At 44.9% G+C, this 6501-nt stretch overlaps 1 protein-coding gene across 2 annotated transcripts in view; it reads left to right on the forward strand.

Moving 5' to 3' along the window:
- Window positions 1-3372: 3372 nt before the first annotated feature.
- The window catches only part of LOC111964136 (lysine-specific demethylase 6B-like), a 39208-nt gene continuing 36079 nt past the window's right edge, over window positions 3373-6501 (forward strand). Inside the window, exon 1 of one of the 2 annotated variants that reach the window (XM_023987875.2) lies at window positions 3373-3497. The gene's annotated coding sequence lies outside the window, so the exon portion shown is untranslated. The remainder of the gene's footprint in view (window positions 3498-6501) is intronic. The other variant, XM_070443640.1, reaches the window with a different exon arrangement.

Raw genomic sequence — 6501 nt, forward strand, 5'->3', positions numbered from 1 at the left:
TGCCTGACGACTCAAACGGAATTCTTCCGCTTCTATATCGTTCGCTACATACTTCAGTCTGCGACTTCCATCATTGAAGTCGTTTATGGTGATGTGTCAAAATGAGTCTTTTTTTAAACTAATCAGTATCAAAGCCAATGACAATTTTAAAAAATCCCCCTTTACCCACCTGTGTTCTGGCTCTGGCCCAACCCAACAGTTTCTGGGACCAATCAGACGCTCTAAATGTTATGGGGAGTGGAACCCAAGAGCAGACTCAGCCGAGAATCTGAGATTAAGTAACCAAAAGGTATTTATTGACACACAGGGGGGAGATGGAGTGCAGGTCAGGGGAAGCAGGTTGCTGGAAACCAGGTGCGGAGGCTGAGGCAAGAGGGGTTGAGACAGGGTATGCAGGTCCAGAAGGGAATCCAAGGGAGTAGTAGAGTGGGGAATCCAGGACAGAGTAGCAGGATGACGAGACGTGGGACTGGAGACAGGGACCAGAGTCAGAGCGGGCAGAACTGCAGCAGAGAGGAAAACAGTGTCAGGCAAGGAAAACAGGCACAACAGGATCTGAATAGTATCAAACGGCTAGAAACGTAGATTGACTGAGCAGAGATTACAATCTGGCAGAGTGGAAGTGGCAGGGCTGAGTATTGGTAGAGGTCTTGATTATGGAACAGGTTGCAGCTGGTGAGGATCTGCTCTGACTCCAGCACACCTGTCTCCGCCCACACAATCACACACACACACACACACACACAGAGAGAGGGAGAGGGAGAGAGTACTGGGGGAGTGGCAGCAGATCAAGGAGACACAGGATGAGCAGTAGAGGGCGTTGCAGGAGCAGATGTGACACTAAAATGGATTTTCATTCTAGAAATCATCAGATGTAGTCAGATCCAGACTCATTGCAGAGAAGAAACTAACATCCATGGGCGTCATGTAGCGTTTGGTCAGAGCAAGGAGTTTGGGTAGTCAGGCAAGTAGAGACCGACACATAAACCACAAAGTGATGAAGAGCCAGGATTAAACATTAACATATTAATAAAATATTGATTACTGAGTATAGCTTTGTAAGACGATAAATGACCAACCACACAGCTTTGGAGTAGTTTGAAGGCATATTTCTCTGCTTTTGAGAGGAGCTGGCTACTGTACCGGTAGACTTCCAGCTATTGCGCTAAGCTAACGATATCCTAACTTCAATCATCTCCAAACTGCTCGCAGAGACATAAAAATGGTATACATGAGTTCTTCTGACTCTGGGTAAGTAGGAAACTACCTACATCTTGGAATCTCGCAGTATCCCTTTAAAGAGATAGCTCAACCAAATTATGAATATTACTCAAATAGTCTATGATTGTGTGATCCACATTCCTGTGTACACACACAGACACTATTTGCATCCTTTAGCATTGATGACCAAAATAAACAAATCCATGAAAGTAAATGAAGCAAGCTCTCATTTGCATTCACAAATCATCTCTTGCTACAAGTATCGATTCTTCAATTACTACAATATATTCACCTCCACAGATTCATAATACTGTGTCTGAATGCACAGCATTTCACCATCAACATTATGCAGCCACAGCACGGCAGCCACTATGCTATATGCAGCATGTATAGTGTATACAAATAAGTAGCCACTGGATTTGCTTTTCAAGATGGCCAAGTGGTCGAAAGGGACACATAACATTCAAGCTGTGTGTATGTGTGAGTGCCAGGATGAGGGTCCATGTTACACGACTCACACATGGAGAGTGTAATGTTCAGTTTCCATGGTGAAAATGGAATCCAGCTCTGCGGCAAGGCCTGCTGATTGGCTGATATGCCCACTTGGGGTTGTGCTGTGAGTAGATGGCTGGCCAATAGGGTAGAGACAGCATTGGGGCTGTTGCTAAGGGGAGTCAGCTGGACTCATTGGAATCTACGCTCTCTCTCTCTCTCTCTCTCTCTCTCTCTCTCTCTCTCTCTCTCTCTCTCTCTCTCTGTCTTCTACTCTCCTTTCGGCTCTCTTCCTCTCTCTGCTCCTTCTGTGTTTTTCACTGACTCTCCCTCTGTCTCTCTGTCCTTCAGAAGTTGTGTCTATCTACTACTCTTACTCTCTCTGTGTCTCTGGTGTATTGGTTGATTATGGGTGAGGTGAGGAGAAGGGGCCAGTGAGAGGCAGCTCTAGAGGGTATGCGCTGTGAGTCATGTAACCAAGACCCTCCCTACATAAACCCAGTGCCCCCTGCCCCGCCTCCCCCGGACCATGTAGAAGTCACCTGACATCCTGTGGGTTCAGTGCTGCTGGCCTGGTCAGCCGCCCTCTAACGACTTATTGGTCATCCCTCATTCCAATGTCTGTCTGCCAAAGCCACGCACATAATCACCTCTCTCCGCATTAATCACACAGACATACATTTTTACACAGCCATCAGAGGACAGTCTGTGCAGCCTCCTACTTTGCCAGTATGACTCTATATTCCTCCAATATATTGTCTGCAAATGATTTATCGTGACATATGTAATGTCTTACCCTCTGACATAATTGAAATCCCAGTCATTAGCTTCCCATGGCACTTTATTGCTCTCTTGTGGCGCTTTTGCACTGAAGGTTTTGTGAGCTCACACAGTATTCGAGACAAGATTCAGTGCATGTGAATCTTATGTTTGGGAGAAAAAGGGGTCCTGTGTGGCTCAGTTGGTAGAGCATTCTTGCAGGTTCTTGCAACAACAGGGTTGTGGGTTCAATGCCAATGGATGACCAGTATTAAAATGTATGGCCTCACTACTGTAAGTCACTCTGAATAATAATGAATAATAAAGTGCTTGTCTCATACAGTATGAAAGGAGAGAGTTAGTCCCTCTGATTGGAGCACAATACAACTGATTCCAACACTTGAATACAGTAAGGGGACAGTAGGAGCATTGCTGTCACTTCTTTAAATAAATGTATTGATGGAAAGCTTTACAGTTGTCATTACTGAGTATGGAGGATGCTGTATGATTTGGGGAATATCTGCCAGAGAGAAAATGGAGTCTTTGCTACCACAGTGTGGTGGTTTAAAAATAGCTTCTAGTTCTGTTGGCTTTATTCCAAATACACACACCCACCCTCTATCTTTCATTGGTGAGGTTCGTTTTGCATGTCCCTGTGCCTCGGGTGGGAGGAGATTTCAGTTAAGGACCAATAGAATGGTCTAAAATGAACAAACTTCTCCCACCCGGGGCACCGGGACATGCAAAACGAACTTGTKTTTGTCCCCTCCTCCTTTTAATGTTGGATGATTGACAGGAGACCCTCCTTCCTCATTGGCTGGTGTGAATTAAATGGCGGTGTGTGGCCCCGCCCCTCTGGTCTCTGCACGTGGATCAGTCTGGTGTTAGAGCCTGAGCATCAGAGAGGAGAYGAAACCAGGAGAAGAGGAGAGGGACGAGAGAAAGAGGAGAGGATTGGGGGAGACGAGGAGGAGGACAGAGGAAAAGGGAGAGGAGCCAAGGGGTGAAAACAAAGGAAATAACAGGTAAAACAAGAAATGTGTGTATGTGTGTGTGTGTACAGTAGGTGTGCAATTGTGTATGCCTTTTTGCAAATATTGTTATGGTACGTCTATTGGTGTTTGTGTGTTGGGACATGTCTGTAAGTCTGTGTTCATATCTGACTACAGCACAATGCACAAACTGTAGCTTAATGTGTACATACTGTATTCTGTCTATGTCTGCAGATTGTGCAGCACAGTTAAGCATGCACACACACACACACACACACARGCACACCCACACACATGCATATGCACACAGGCCCACACACACACTGTACATAAACACAGTCAGCTGATTTGTCTCTAAGCCTCTGTTTAGACTCAGGCATCGACTTGCACTTTATAGCAACAGTGTTTTTGGTCTGTGTTGATGAGTGTGTTTGGTTGCTGTGACACGGTAGTAAAACAGAGATAGTAACCTTATATTCCCGTGCTGGAGGTGATTAACATAGTGTCAATAGAAAGCTTTCCAATAGGGAGTGCTGCTTGCCAGTTTATTGCTAAAAGATGTTATGGGGTTAAAATGAATTGGATATACCCAGTGTATTGTTCAGAAGTTTAATGACAATGCAGGCCTTTTAGATTCAAGCTTGCCAGGGGTTTTCCTAGTGTGCACAGCCCAGACAGGGAGCCTGATAGTGGGTTGAAGACGCTGGTGTCTTCCTTGTGCTAAAAATGGTTGGGCATCGTTGACCCACATTTAGTGCAGTATTTATACAGTACAGTGACTCACTCTCCTCTGGTGGCTGCAAATAGAATGAGTAAAGAATAGCCTTGTTCCCCCTCGTTAAATCACAACAACTCACCCATGTGGATACTAACACCCTAGCACACACTCTGGGCATCAGGATGCGTTTCTTCTGTGTCCACAACTGGTTACCAACCAGTACACCCAACCACTTGACCATGGTGATTCTATTATGAGGTTAATGTTCAGCACACACACCAGCTGTCTGTTTTAATTRCCTCCCAAATAGGTTCCAGGTGGTCAGATTTGTGTGGGTGTTTGTGTTTCATTGCAGGAATTTAGTGGTAAATGTTTGTATTTGTTATTAGAGGCTGGGGTTAGAGGTCAGTAGGCTGAGGTTAGAGGTCAGTGTGACGGCTGTCTGAGGACACAGCCCCTCCACCCCCTGCAGTGTCACAGATCATACAGTGCCTGCCCTGCCAATGCATGTTRCTAGTGATTGTCACCATGACAACCAGCCCTTTGGATGTACTCGCCCAGACACACTTTCTCTGACACACGTTAACACACACACATACACAGACACGCTCACTAACACACAACCACACACACACTCCTTCACTGTTGTCGTCTTTGAAATGCCACCTGGTCTGTTGGTGTTGTTGCCACCTGTTCTGTTGGTAAAAAAAGACGCTCACCTCCGTCCCCCCTGTTCCAAGCCTGCAGTGGTACATTCCAGTACCCCTCTGAGGTCTGTGCTTTCTGGAGCATACAGAGGAAGAAGCCTCCATTTTGGAGAGAAGGAGAAGGTAGATGTGGGAAAGAAGGGGACGGAGAGCAAAGCTGTAGAAAGTTATTTTTAGAAAAGCAATTTATATTCATCTCATGCTTTCTGCTTTGTGTCAACTCAGGTCAGCATCAGCCTTTACATTGTCTTAAAAACATGGATTACCTACAGTAGGCTACATACACATCAGTGTTTGTGGTGTTGAGGGTGTATGTGTCAGTTTGTCTGTTTGCTACCATGTCCGTCTGTATTTCAGGGTGAATTGTGTAGTTATGTATTATAGGTCTGACTGAGAAGTAGGGGTACAAAATTTCAGTACATTTTCCAAAATTCCCAGGTTTTTCAGAAATCCCAGTTGGAAGATTCCCGATCAGCAGGAAATCCTACAACCAGGATATCTGGAAAACCTGGGCAATTTGAGAACGTTACCAGAATGTTGCAACCCTAAGTACTGAGAAGAGAAAGCCCTCACTTTCCCAGCTCCCTCTCTTTCAGTGTGTTCTATTTGTGTAGGTGTGATCAGAGCCAGGTGTGGTGTGGTGGTGCAGCTCATCCCCCCATATAAGATAGTATCATTGTGATTCCTGCACTGACTGTAGAGGCTCCGCCATGTTCACCCACACAGAGGGAAACACATCTGCATTGGGTTGCTATGCCACCAGCAGGCTGATACAAACACATTGTTCAGTGTGTCAGTGTAGCGTAACATGGTGAGGATTGTTGCTGTATTAGAATCAGTTGTCTCTGGCTCTTTGGTTGAGGGACACTACTGTTCTTGAGTCATTTACAGAAAYGTTCAAAGCCAGGGTTTGACAGTGCAAAGACATTTTGCTTTAACCTCAACATTTTTGCAAACTTTGAGACTATTGTCTATTGAGGCAACTAAAATAGGAGAATTGTAAGCATATGACTTCCATTGGCAGATGTCTATTGTGCTCAGTGTTATTCTGCACCATGGCTGGTTGGTCACTGAGGCCAACATGTCTTCTAGTATAAACTCATTCTGAAGGAGTGGGAGGGTCAGTCTCACCCCTGGAGCTGGCACCTGACTTGAGAGAGGAGATAGGAYGAGAGGAGAGAAGTGAAGGGATGGAGGAGAGGGAAAATATAGATAGTGGATGAGGAGGAGTTGACTAAGAACAAGGTTATTCAGGAAAGGAATGTAACTTGTTTAGTAGTGTGATTGAATAATAAGTCAGTGGAGCAGGGCTTCTTGCAGCAGCGGGGGATCTTCAGTTCTTTATGAACATCTAAAGGCCCACATCACAGTTTAGAGGCGACTTATCCTCTTAGATGTTTATCTTTCCAGATGTTAAAAAGAGATGCAATTAATAACAGATTTTAGATGTTTTTCCCTTTTCATAACCCACATAACACAACCCACATAACACAACCCACATAACACAACCCACATAACACAACCCACATAACGACATCTGAACTAATGAATGGGTAATAATAATGGGAATGTCATAATAACATTGACACTCATATATCTCAAGGGCCATTTA

This window comes from Salvelinus sp. IW2-2015, linkage group LG5 (assembly GCF_002910315.2).
Source record: "Salvelinus sp. IW2-2015 linkage group LG5, ASM291031v2, whole genome shotgun sequence".
NCBI lineage: Eukaryota > Metazoa > Chordata > Actinopteri > Salmoniformes > Salmonidae > Salvelinus > Salvelinus sp. IW2-2015.